At 35.6% G+C, this 13,878-nt stretch overlaps 1 protein-coding gene across 2 annotated transcripts in view; it reads left to right on the top strand.

The window, feature by feature from the left end:
* The window catches only part of USP12 (ubiquitin specific peptidase 12), a 134,590-nt gene that overhangs the window by 70,652 nt on the left and 50,060 nt on the right, over positions 1-13,878 (top strand). The gene's annotated exons all lie outside the window — the stretch shown is intronic.

The following is a 13,878-nucleotide window of genomic DNA, read 5'->3' as shown; positions in this document are numbered from 1 at the left end:
CCCTGCTTTCCTTTCCCCCCTCCTTAAGAAGCCTAGCAATTTGATATAGCTCATACATATGCAGTCATGAAAAATATATTTCCATATTAGCCATATTGGAAAAGAAAACACAGACCAAAAAAAAAAACCCAAGAAAAATAAAGTAAAAAAATATTCATCAGTCTGTATTCAGGCTCCATTAGATTTTTCTCTGAAGGTGGATAGCGTTTTTCATCTTAAGTCATTCAGAATTGTCTTGGATCATTGTATTACTGAGACTAGCTAAGTCATGCACAGTTGATCATTGTACAAAGTTGTCCTGGTTCTGTTCACTTCACTCTGCATCAGTTGATGTAAGTCTTTCCAGGTTTTTCTGGAAACATCCTATGTAACATTTCTTACAGAACAGTAATATTCCATCACAGCCATATACCACAACTTGTTTGGGCATTCGCTCAATTTCTAATTCTTTGCCACCAAAAAAAAAATACTATAAATTTTTTTTATATTAGATTCATTTCCTTTCTCTTTGATCTCTTTGGGATACAGACCTAGTAGTAATATTAATGGGTCAAAAGGGTATGCATAGTTTAATAGCCCTTTGGGCAAGTAGAACTTATTACTTTGGAGAACAGTGTGGGTTCTTTTCCTGTTTTTATGATATATTGGTATATAGACCTAGAAGTGGTATTACTGAATCAAAGAGAATGCACAATTTGATTGTCCTTTGGGCATAGTTCCATATTGCTCTCCAGGTTGGTTAGATCAGTTCATGACTTTACCAGTAGTGTATTAGTGTTGCAATTTTTCCACATCCCCTCCACCATTTGTAATTTCTGTCATATTAGCCAATCTGATAGATGTGAGGTGATTTGTCAGAGTTTTAATTGGCATTTATCTAATATCTAATCAATAGTGATTTAGAGCATTTTTTCATGTGACTACTTTGGTTTCTTCATCTGAAAACTTCCTGTGACCATTTATCAATTTGGGAATAACTTATATTCTTGTAAATTTGACGCAGTTCTCATGTATTTGAAAAATAAGGCCTTTACCAGAAAAACTTGCTGTAAAAATTTTTACCCCAGTTTCCTGCTTTCCTTCTTGGCTGCATTAGTTTTAGTTTGTGCGAAAAAATTTTTATTTAAATGTAATCAGAATTATCCATTTTACATCCTGTAATATTCCCTCTCTCTTGTTTGGTCATAAATTCTTCACTTATCCATATATCTGGCAGATAAAATTTCCCATGTTTCTCAAATTTGCTTATAATATTACCCTTTATATCTAAATTATGTACCCATTTTGACTTGGTATATGGTGTGAGATGTTGGTCTATTCCTAGTTTCTGCCAAACTGCTTCCCAATTTTCCCAGAAATTTTTGTCAAGAAGTTCTTGTCTCAAAAGCTTGGATCTTTGGATTTATCAAACAGTATATAATTATGGTCATTTATTACTGTATATTGTGTACCTAATCTGTTCCACCTATCTACCACACTGTTTCCCAGCTGGTACCAGATTGTTTTGATGATTACCACTTTCTAATACAGTTTGAGTTCTGGTACTGCTAGGCTACTACTTCCGTTCACATTTTTTTTTTAAACGCTGATTCCCTTGACATTCTTGACCTTTGTTTTTCCAGATGAATTTTATTATTTTTTCCAGCTCTATAAAATACTTGTTTGGTAGTTTGATTGGTATGATACAGAATAAGTAGATGTAGATAGAATCGTGATTTTTATTACAGAGGCTTGGTCTGCTTATGAGCAATTAATATTTCTCCAGCTGTTTAGATATGACTATCTGTGTCAGAAGTGTTTTGTAATTGTGTTCACATAGCTCTTGGATTTGTCTTTGCAGGTAGACTCCTAAATGTTTTATGTTGTCTGCAGTTATTTTAAATAGAATTTCTCTTCCTATTTCTTCCTGTAGAACTTCGTGGTAATATATAGAAAAGTTGTGGGTTTATTTTACATCCTGCAACTTTGCTGAAGTTGTTAATTATTCAGATATTTTAGTTAATCCCCTAGGATTCTCCAAGTGTACCATTATATCATCTGCAGAGAGTGATAGTTTTGTTTTCTCATTGTTTATTCTAAGTCCTTCAATTTATTTTTCTTGTCTTAATGCTATAACTAGTATTTCTAGAACAATATTGAATAATAGTGGTGATAATGGGCATCCTTGCTTTAGAAACCCTGGATCTTATTGGGAGGCTTCTAGCTTATACCTGTTACACATAAACCTTGTTCCTGGTTTTAGGTAGATATTACTTATCAGTTTAAGGAAAAGATATGCTCTCTAATGTTTTTTTAATAGGAATGAATGTTGTGTGTTTTGTCAAAAAGATTTTTCTGTATCTGTTGAGGTAATCCTATGATTTCTGTTGGTTTTGTTATTGATATATTCAGTTATGCTGATAGTTTTCCTAATATTGAACCAGCCTTGCATTCCCGGTATAAATCCCAACTGTGTATTATCCTTAAGATAGGTTGCTATAATCTCATTGCTAGTATTTTATTTAAAATTCTTGTATTAATATTCATTAAGGAAATGGGCTTATTGTTTTGTTTCCTTTTTTGCTCTTCCTGGTTTAGGTATCAGCCCCATATTTGTGTCATAAAAGGAATTTGGTAGCATTCCTTCTTTGCCTATTTTCCCAAATAATTTATGTGGTATTGAAATTAATTGTTCTCTAAATATTTGGTAGAATTCACTTGTAAATCCAACTGGTCTTAAGGATTTTTTCTTAGGAAGCTCATTGTGGTCTGTTCAATTTCTTTTTCTAAGATAAGGTTATTTAAGTATTCTATTTCTTCTGTTTATCTGAGCAATTTATATTTTTGTAAATATTCATTTCACTTTGTTAGATTTGTCATATAATTGGGTAAAATAGCTCCTAATAAGCTTTAATTTTATCTTCATTGATGGTGAACTCACTCTTTTCATTTTTGATACTGATAATTTGGTTTTATTTTTTAAATCAAATTAGCCAGTGGTTTATTAATTTCATTTTTTTCCTCATAAAACTAGTTCCTAATTTTATTTATTGTTTCTAAAATTTGTTCTTTGACCCGCTCATTCTATAGGACTAGATCATTTAGTTTCTAATTAACTTTTAATCTATAACTCAATGGCCCTGTATTGAATGTAAATTTTATAGTATTATGGTCTGAAAAGGGTGCATTTAGTATTTCTACTTTTCTGTATTTGTGAGGTTTTTTTTTTAATGCCCTAATACATGGTCAGTTGTTGTGAAGGTGCCACATACAGCTTAGAAAAAGGTATACTTTCTATTCCCATTCAGTTTTCTCCTGAGATCTATTATATTTAACTTTTCCAAAATTCTGTTTATCTTATCTTCTTATGGCTAGATTAATTTAGTTCTGAGAGGGGAAAATTGAGGTCCTCCACTACTATAGTTTTACTATCTATTTGCTTTTGTAACTCATTTAACTTTTCCTTTAAGAATTTGGATGCTATACCATTTGGTGCATATGTGTTTAGTATTGATATTACATCATTGTTTATGGTACCTTTTACCATAGTGTAGTTTCCCTGATTGTCTCTTTTAATTAAATCTGTTTTTTCTTTTTCTGAAATCATAATTGCTACCCCTTCAGCTGAAACATAATAGATTCTGCTCCAGCCCTCTATTTTTTTCTCTCTGTATGTCTCTCTGTTTCAAGTGGTGTTTCTTGTACCCAACATATTGTTGGATTCTGTTTTTTAATCCATTCTGCTCTCTGCTTCTTTTTTATGAATGAGTTCATCCCATTCACATGCACAGTTATGATTATTAACTCTGTATTTCCCTCCATCCTGTTTCTCTCTCTCTTTCTGTCTCTGTGTGTGTCTCTCTCCCCCTCTCTGCCTCCCCACTTCTTTCTTTCTCTGTCCCTCCCTCTCCACATTTTTCCCCCCTCAAAAAACTGTTTTGTTCTGATCACTGCCTCCCTTAGTCTGCCCCTCCTTCCAGCATACACACAACCCCCTCCTCCTCCCATATCCTTCTCCTCCTACTTCCCTGTAGGGTAAGATGGATTTCTATATCTAACTGAGTGTGTACGTTTGGCTCTTTGAGCCAGTTCCAATGAGAGTATATTTAAGTGTTGCCTATCATCCTCCATCTTCCCCTCTATTGTAAAAGCTCTTCCTTTTGCTCCTCTTATATGTGAGATAATTTTCCCCATTCTACCTTTCCTTTTCTCCCAGCGCATTCCTCTTTTTCATCCCTTAATTTTATTTTTTGGATATCATCCCATCATAATCATTCCATACCTATTCCCTCTGTATTCTCTTTCAGGATTTTTTTTTTATGCTTCTCTTAAGTCTTCTGTTTGAGTATCCTATTTTCTATTCAGCTCTGGTCTTTTCATCAGGAATACTTGAAAGTCCTCTCTTCATTTACTGTCCATCATTTCTCCTGAAATATTATATTCAGCTTTTCTGGGTAGGTGATTGTTGGTTGCAGTACTTATACCACAACTTGTTTAGCCATTCTCCAATCAATGGACATCCCCTCAATGTCCAATTCTTTGTCACCACAAAAAGAACTGTTATAAATATTTTTGTACTTAGGCCTTTTTTGGGGGGGGAATCTCTTAGTTATAGACCTAGTGGTAGTGTTGCTGGGTCAAAGGACATAACAGTTTTATAGCCCTTTGGGCATAGTTCCAGATTGTTAGGAGCTATTATTCTATTGGGAAATGCAGTAGGTAGCAAGGTACATACAAATTAGATGGAAGGTAACCCCAGAAGACAAGGTACTAGCTGTTGGGTGGGGGGAGGCAGGTACCAGGAAAGGCATCTAGCTGAAAGTGGGATTTGAGATGAGTTTGGAAGGAAGTCAGGGAAATTAACAGGCTGAGGTGAGGAGAGAGAACATTCCAAGAATTAGGAACAGGCAGTACAAAAAAGCAAAGGAATAGGAGATGGTAGCGTATCAAGTTTAAAAAAAAAAAGTAGACCAGTGTATCTAGACTATAAAGTTAAATCTAAGAAGACTAGAATGGCAGCAGAGAGTGAGGTTGTAGAGAGCTTTAAATGCCAAACAGAAGACTTCTATTTGATGTTGCATGTAATAGAGAGCTTGTTGGAGTTTGGTGGGCAGAGAGGGGTGATAGAGTTAAACCTACTCTTTAGGAAAATCACCTTGTTAGCTGAATGAAGAATGGATTGGTATGGAGTGTGGAGAAAGAGTTAAGGGGAGGAGACCAGTTCAGAAAACTGACAGTAGTCCAAGAGACTGTTGTGAATGTAAAGCAACAGAATTTGCAATAGTTTGGATATGTGGGGTGAATAAGAGTGAAGAATTGTGGATGATAGTAATATTGTAAGCTTGGGTGACTGGGAGGATATATTTCCTTCTACAGTAATAGGAAAGTTGAGACACTTACTATGTGACCCTGGGCATGTTAATCATCCTCTATGTGCCTCAGTTTCCTTATTGGTAAAATGAGGGAGTAGCACTCAATGGCTTTCTAAGTCCCCTTCCTGTCCTAAAACTATAATCCTATGATCATAGAGTTTTTTTTTTCCAAGATAGGGAGAATTGAGAGTGTTTGTAAGCAGCCTGAAGGAGCCAATAGATAGGAAGAGATTGAAGAAAAGATAGTGGGAGTCTATGCCAAAGTAGATTCACAGGTGAATTCTATCTACCATTTCAAAGAACAATTAACAGTATTATACAAATTGTTTTGCAAAAATTAGAAAAGTATGGATAAACCTGAAGTCCAGAAAGTCTTATCTTCCTGAATTCAAATGTGATCTCAGGTACTTAGTAGCAGTGTGACCCTGGGCAAGTCCTTTACCCCAGTTTGCCTCATTTCCTCATCTGTAAAATGTGTTGAATGAGGAAGTGGCAAACCATTGCAGTATCTTTGCCAAGAAAATTCCAAATGGTGTCACAAGGAGTCAGACTTGACTGAAATGATTGAACAACAACAAAAATCTAAAACCAAGCACTACTGGAATCTTATGTAATGGAGATAAACTAGAATCCTTTGCAGTACATTCAGGGATGAAACAAGGATGTCCACTGTAACCACTTCTGTTTCTCATAGTTTTAGAAATGCTGATAGTAATAAGATAAGAAAAAAGAAATTGAGGGAATAAGCATAGGTAAAAAGGAAACAAAATTATAACTTTTCGCACATAATGTGATGGTGTACTTAAAGAATAGCATAGTATACTTTAAAGAGTCATCAAAAAATTAGTTTAAACATTTGTTCACTTTAACAGACTTCCACAACATAAAATAAATTTGCACAAATCATTAGCATTTCTATATAAAACCCAGCTAGAAGAGCTAGAGAAATGCCCTTTAAAATTAATACATAGTACATAAAATCCTTTGAAGTCCACACAGTAGCTCTGTCTCTTTCTCTGTTGGACTAGAAAACAATTGCTTATAAAAATACTGGTGTGAATAATTGGAAAAATATTAATTGTTCATGGGCAGGATGAATTAATGTAATAAAAACACAGTACTACCTAAATTAATTTGCTTATTCAATATCATGCCAATCAAACTACCAAAAGAATACTTTATAGAAATAGAAAAATAATGACAAAACTCATTGGAGGAATAAAAGGTCAAGAATTTCAATACAGATAAGGAGAAGAAATGGGAATGAAGGTAACCTAGAAGTGCCAGATTTGAAACTATACCCCAGGGTAGTTAATAAAAACAATTTTGTACTGGTTATAAAATAGAGATTGAAAAACATACAGAAGCAAATGTATTTGATAAGCATAAAATCCCATTTACTGGGATAAATATTTACTATTTTACCAAAAGAAAATCCTGGGAAAATTAATCAGCAAAATGGAAGAAATCAGATTTAGACTGAAACCTCACATCTTATAAGATAAGTTAAGTAATAAGTGACCTGGATATAAAAGGTCATACCATAAACAAACTACAGAAACTTTTAAATAATTAAGATATATAGATAAGTTCTTGACCAATTAAGGGATAGAGGATCACAGAAGAGAAAATGAATAATTTCGTTTATGTAAAATACAGTATTTTGTACAAACAATAAAGCTAAGATTAAAAGGAAACAATTAACTGGGGAAACTTTGTAGCAAGTTTCTCTGATAAAGTACTCATTTCTAAGAAATATAAGAAACTGATTCAAATTTATAAAAATAAGAGCTATCCTGATAGTATTACATGAATAGACATTTCTCAAGGGAAGAAACACAGACTATAGCCATATGAAAAAATGCTCCAAATCACTACTAATTAAAGAAATGCAAATTAAAGCAATTCTGGGATTCTACCTCACATCTCTCAAATGGGCAAAGATACCACCCCCCCCCCCCAAATAAAAAAGAAAATGATAAATGCTGGAACACTTGTGGGAAAACAGGCACGTTGATGCTCTCTCTTGGTACACTTGTGAATGAATGAGTACAACCATTCTGGAAAGAAGTTTGGAATTTAATACAGAAAGTTGCAAAATTGCCCACACTCTTTGTCCCAGCTGTCTCACTCTGAGGTCTATACCCATCAAAACCAGATGAGATCTAAGAAAGAAGAAAAGGTCCCACTTACACAAAAGTATTTATAGCAGTTCATTTTGTGGCAACAAAAACTGGAAACAAAGGTCATGCCCCACAGATTGCAGATTGGCTGAATAAATTGTGATATATGAACTGTGATGAGAGTACTTTTATGCTGTAAGAAATGAGGGACTAAGATTTCAAAGACACTGAAAGACTTAAATGAACTGATGTAAAGTAAACAGCACCAGGAAAACAATTTATACAGTAAGACTCTAAAAACAAACAGCTTTAAAAACTGTAAGAATTATGTTCAATTCTATGACCATTCATGATTCCAGAGGATGAAGCTTGTTATCCATAACAGAGGTAATGGATTTAGGGTACAGGGTGATTTGTATATAGTCATTGAGGTAATTTGTTCTACTTGATTATACATATTTGTTACAAAGAATGTGTTTTTCTTGTTTTTTTTTTTCCCCAGTGGATAAGGAGTGGAAGTAAGAAAAAAAATTAGATTCCTGTTAATTTTTAAAGAGAGGTGGGGAGGAATACAAATGTTATTACTATATTACTAGTTTGGCATAGTAGTTTTAATTTGTTATGACACCTTTCATGGAGTGGGAATATTCTGTAAATGTAATTTAAAAACAAGACACATTAATAAAACTTAGAAGGTAAGAGACAGCATCAAGGGTTCATATAGAGGGATTGACCTTAGCAAGAAGATGGCCCACCTCTTCATCTGAGACATGAATGAAGGAGGAAATAGTTGAGAAAATGTCTGAGTGCTGTTCAAGAGGGTAGAAGAGGGAATGACATTATTTATTTTCCAGTAAGGTCAGAAGTGAGGTCCTCAGTAGAGAAAGTATGGGGATGGGGTCCCATGGAGGATTGAGGATAGAGGAAAGATTTGAAAGACCCCACTTTGGCAAGTACAACAGAGAATAGTAGAATGATTGCCTTGCAGAAGGAAAGATCTAGTTGAGATTAAATAATCCAGGTACCATGATTTCATTTCTTTCAGCTCTTCCAGCACCAACATGTGACTAGGAGTGAAGTAGGTAGATATTTGGAACAATCCAGTGTTGAGTTTTAGTAAAGTATGCTTGGCTGTAGGACAAAGGGGGCAAAGAATTTGAGAATAAATTACAGCAGAGGTGTCAAACACTCCCAGAACCAGATTAAAGTATATTTGGGAAACATTTAACAAAATAAATAAAATATATAAAGCAGAGATGTTGTTAATATGTAGGTTTCTAAGTCAGTATGTGGCCCACAGGCACCCTTATGTATGGTTTAGTGGTTCTCATTTCTATTTGAATTTGCCATCACTGGATTACAGCATAGAATTGAATTGGTTTACTAGAGGGGTAGAGGTAGGGAAGACAGGTGATAGCTAGTGTAAAGGTAGTGATCTGAGAAAGAACTGAGAGGTGGAAGCAATGGCAGGCATGTTGAAGGTAAAGAATAGGCTTTAGGGGTTGTAAGGCTTAGGGAAAGATGGAATGATAAAAGTTTATGGATAATGGCAAAATCAAAGGTGTGAACATTACTGTATATAGGTAGGTTGTGGAAATTGAGTAGACTGACTATTCGGGACTTTAGGATATTTTAGGAAATATCCGTAAGTTTGTTGAAGCCTTTTAGCATGAGGGCAGAGGTTGAGGTGGAAAGCCTGGGAACCTGACTAGATACTGAACTTACTATAGAATAAAGAATAATGTTCTGGCATTGGAAATACAAGGGCCACCAGGATCAGGATTGAATAATAAATTTGAATAGTGTGTAAATCTCAGAGAAAGAGAGGTTGCTGTGTGACAAGTGTCAATCAAGTGAACATTGACTAAGTTAAATGAGAAAAAAAGACAGTCCCTGCACTAAAGGAACTTAAAATCTATGGGGGGAAGACAAAACATAAAAGGAAGATGGAAAGTTGGGTAGAGGGCCATGTTGAGGCCATAGTGGAGAAGTTAGAGAAATCCTAAAGTAGTACAGACAGGTGAGAAATGACATGTCTGAATTGAACTGATCTTCCTTCTTAAATGGAGATTTGGAGTTCATGGCCCCACCCTTTAATCAGAGAGGCAGAGGATAGTGATGAAGTGATAGAAAAATGGTAGACATAGAGTCTGAAAATGGTAATGAGAAATAAGGAACTTTGTGACTTTTCTGCAATTTAGAGTCTTAGGAGGGAGTAGCCTGTGGTAATAAAAGTTAAAATGACTTGCCTTGCAATCACACAGACACAGTCACATGGTATCATGTCAGAGGTTGAACTTGAAGTCAGGTCTTCCACTTCTGTATATATTAAGGATTAAGCCATGCTCCCTCTCATACTTTTACTCAGGACAAAAATTGTCTGACTTTCCACCTTGCATTACAAATGTGAAAAGAGAGGGATCTTTGTTGTTATTTGATTGACTACTGAGAATCCTTGTAGTTTTTTTTTTAGTTGCTATCTTTTGTTTTTATATTACCTTCCTTTCCCAGCATATCCCTCCCTCTCTCCCAAAGAGCCATCCCTTATAACAAAGAATAAAAAATGAAGGGAAAAAAACCAGGTTAACTGACAAAAAGGAAAAGCATCACATTATATACAATATTCCACACACGTTGTTTCCCACTCCTGCAAAAAAGGCTATATTTGAAAATGTATATCTCATTTTGTAGCTTTAGTACATTGTAATCTCTCTGCCTGGAGGTCAGCAGCATGTTTTATCTTAGTCTTTTGAAGTTATGGTTGTTCTTGATTAGAGTTCTTAAGTCTTTCAAAGTTGTTTTCCTTTAAATTAGTGTCATTGTATCAGTTGTTTTCCTGGGTATACTTACCTTATTTCTTTATTCCTTCAGGGTAGAATATGATTATTAGCAATATGTAACTTTTTAACAAGTTCACTATGCCAAAATATTGTTTTCTCTTATAATGTGAATGTCTAATGGTAACTATGTTAATTAAGATTTTACTTCTAGCCCTTCTGCTTTAAGAACTCATTTAAATCCAAGATAACTTCTTTGATTCCATCTTTTTGAGGTGGCTATACTCATTCTTTTTAGTCTTAAGGAAATTTATTCTCTGTGGTAGTATGTTTCTTTCCCTCCTATACTGTATTTCTTTCTACTTTCTTTCTCTTACCATGTTTGACACAGAGAACTTTCCAAGCCTAATAATGAATTTTTACTTTGCCATGAGGCAGCATGAGCATTTTAGACTTTTAGAGGTAGAAGGGATGTTTAAATACCCATATTTCATATACCAGTAACTCAGAGCATCCATTTAAAATCACAAGACTTAGAGGAAATAGGAAATTTCTCTTCAGGAAGAGAAAGGCAGTGCCTAGTTTAGAACTTAGAAGTAACTAAGACATATTAGTTTTAATATAGCCTTTAGAAGGGTAACAAGTACTGACACATTTTATAGAGGAGAAAAAGAGAGTAGCTGAAGTTTAATATGGTTACCTTGTGAGTAATGGGTAAAACCTAATTATATGAGATAAATTAAAATATTTTGCAAAACGGAAGTGAAAACAGTCTTGGGTAGGGTAGGGGGAGAAGGGATAAAGAGAAGCCTATTCACACAGAGGAAAAAAACCAGGATGTTATTAATATATTGAGGCACAGGAAAGACTTTGGTTTCCCATTAATGCTTGCTCTAAAGTGTAAGAAATAAAAATGTTGTATTTCATGTCAATGAAAGAGTAAACATTTATTCTTTAATCATTTGGGAAATTTTCTTTAGAGAGTAAGGGTAGCCAAACAGAAAAACATTTAAAGAAACTGTCTCCCTGCCTTTTACCAAACCCTGTGGTTTGTCTTTCAAATTCAAACTCATTTTTCCACAGTGTCATATATTCAATAAATATTTAATACCTTTTGTCTAGACCTGCTTCATCAACTCATAACTTGGTTTTTTGCGATACTCTATGGTCTTTCTGCTAATATTCTTTCAGTTCAATCTGGTATCATTGTCTTGTTTCCCATTAATCTTCTCACTACCTTCAAGGTTGACTTGGTTAACTAACTTGATCTCTCAGATTATTCTCTTAGCATTTACATGCTATCTTTAATTGTACAATCATTTACTTCTTAAAGAGATAGTATGGTATGATTATTAGAGTTCTAGACTTGAAGTCAGGAAAACCCAAGTTCAGATCCCACTACACTAGCTGCTTGATTCTAGGCAAATCGATTAACCTCATCTTTTAAGTGGAGATAATAATATAATATATATAATATAAAAAATAATAAAACTTACCTATCAGAGTTACTGTGAGGATCAAATGGAACAAGCTTAGTAAAACTCCATATAGAAAGAAGTTAAAGTAATATGGAAATGTGAATAGTTACTCCTCCTTAAATACTTTGTAGAAATATTTTGTTATACAGGGGGTTTGTTTTGTTTTTTTCTGTTAGCATTTGTTGCAATAATATTTGATCTGTAACGACTTGGTTTATTGTGGGTTTTGTTTGTGTTTTGTTTTGCATTTTCATTTACTAATGGATTTATGAAAGTATGTGCGTTCATGTTAAACTTTTTAAAAATGAATTCTCTGTTGTTTCAAAGAGCATTAAAGAGGAAATGAGAATGGAGAGAGATAGGAATGGGTAGTCTGTGAAACTACAATATTTTTTACTATCTAGATCATTAAAAAAGAAGATAATAGAAGAGAAAATTGGATTAAAAAGATGGACTTTGGTTATTCTTCCAACATGTTATCCTTTCTCATTTTGACCTGAAGTATAATATTATCTCATTTACCTTCCCATCTATCTAAAATAGGCGAAAGAGTATTTGACTATCAGGTAATATCAGTTAGTCTACAAACATTTTTTAATGCTTACCATATGGGAGGAACTGCCAGCTACTAGGGATTGAAAAAGAAAAGAAGGAAAAAAAAGGCATGGCCTCTGCTATCAAGGAGCTCTCATTCTAATGAGGGAAACTTAAACAACCTTATAAATGCTAGGCTAGTTAACTAGAGCAGTGCTTCCTAAAGTGTGGGTCTCAACCTCATATGGGGTAATGAAAAATTTGGCAACTGTAAAAGTTCTGAATGTGCAATGACCAAAAATTAATTAAAAATCAAACACATAATGAATCCATCACTGCAGCCTTGGTTCAGAACCCAAAACAGGCACAATTTGCATGGCGCATGCACTCAGGAAAAGGGGTCACTTAAGAAGCCCTGATCTAGAATAGATGGAAGGTAACCTCGAAAGGATTAGGCACTAAAGAGTTGGGGTGGTAGAAGAGTCTCCTTTAGAAGGTAGTTTTATTTGAGTCTTCAGGGAAACTAAGAGGTGGGGATGAGGAGGGAAAGAATTCCAAACATGGATGACCATTAATGAAAAGGCATGAAGATGAAATATGCTAGGACCAGCAAGATGGCTCATGTTACTAAATCATGGCGTATTTTGTACTTGATCCTGTATGTAACTGGAGACACATAGCAACCCGGTAGTAAGGCCCTGCTCCTGGGTCAGGCCAGCAGGGAAACCCCACACACAGAAGAGGCCAGCAGGGAAGCCCCACCCGGAACTACAAGGTAGAAGGGATGCCTATCCTCTAGTGTAAGCAAGCAGGTAGACCCTGAAGCTCTATGAAAGCCAGCAGCAAGCTCCTGAGCCCCAGAACAAAAAACTTGGGCCAATGCAGGACCAGAGCCTAACTCGTGTAAAAACACCATCACAAAATAGACAGAAAAAATTAGTAAAAAAAAAACAAAAACAAAAAGAACTTGACTACAGAAAGTTACCAAGTTACCAAGTGTGAGAAACGTGGTTTTGGGGATCACTGGACTTCCCCAAATTGTGAGAAAACACGGCTTTGGGGATCGCTGGACTTCCTAGGCAGGGCCAAAGTCTTGAGGAAGAACCCTGTGATAATCCCTAGGGAAGGCTGTACAGACCACAGGACTCCCAGAGGAAGACCAAGTGGTAGCCCCCCCCTTAATCTGTGGGGATCCCAGGACCTCCTAGGGGTCAGACCCTAAGGAGGACCCAAGTGATGGCCCCTTTAGAACAGCTGTAAGATCACAAGGCTCCCGAGACAGGGCCGGAAGTCCCAAGTGATGTCCCCTTAAGAAGGCTGTGCAGACCACAGGGTTCCCCAAGGGAATCAGGAGTGGTAGCCCTCTCAACACCGCAGTGGGGGTCACAGGACACCCCAAGGCAAGATCCAGGAGTAAGCCCAGGACGAGCCTCCACTACCTATTGCTTCCTTTCACTTGACCTTAGGAAGATCCATGTGATTTGCCCATTCTCACCCAAAGAACTCAAGACCAGAGTGGGCAGAGGAGGGCTTTTTATTACGCTCTTCAAGAGAGTGGGTATAGTGCTCACTGGAACACTCACACTGATATAGCTGCAGGAGCAGGGGTAACCAT

Source organism: Trichosurus vulpecula, chromosome 2 (assembly GCF_011100635.1).
Source record: "Trichosurus vulpecula isolate mTriVul1 chromosome 2, mTriVul1.pri, whole genome shotgun sequence".
NCBI lineage: Eukaryota > Metazoa > Chordata > Mammalia > Diprotodontia > Phalangeridae > Trichosurus > Trichosurus vulpecula.
The sequence above is the reverse complement of the archived record's forward strand: the minus strand, read 5'-3'. Positions and strand labels throughout refer to the sequence as shown.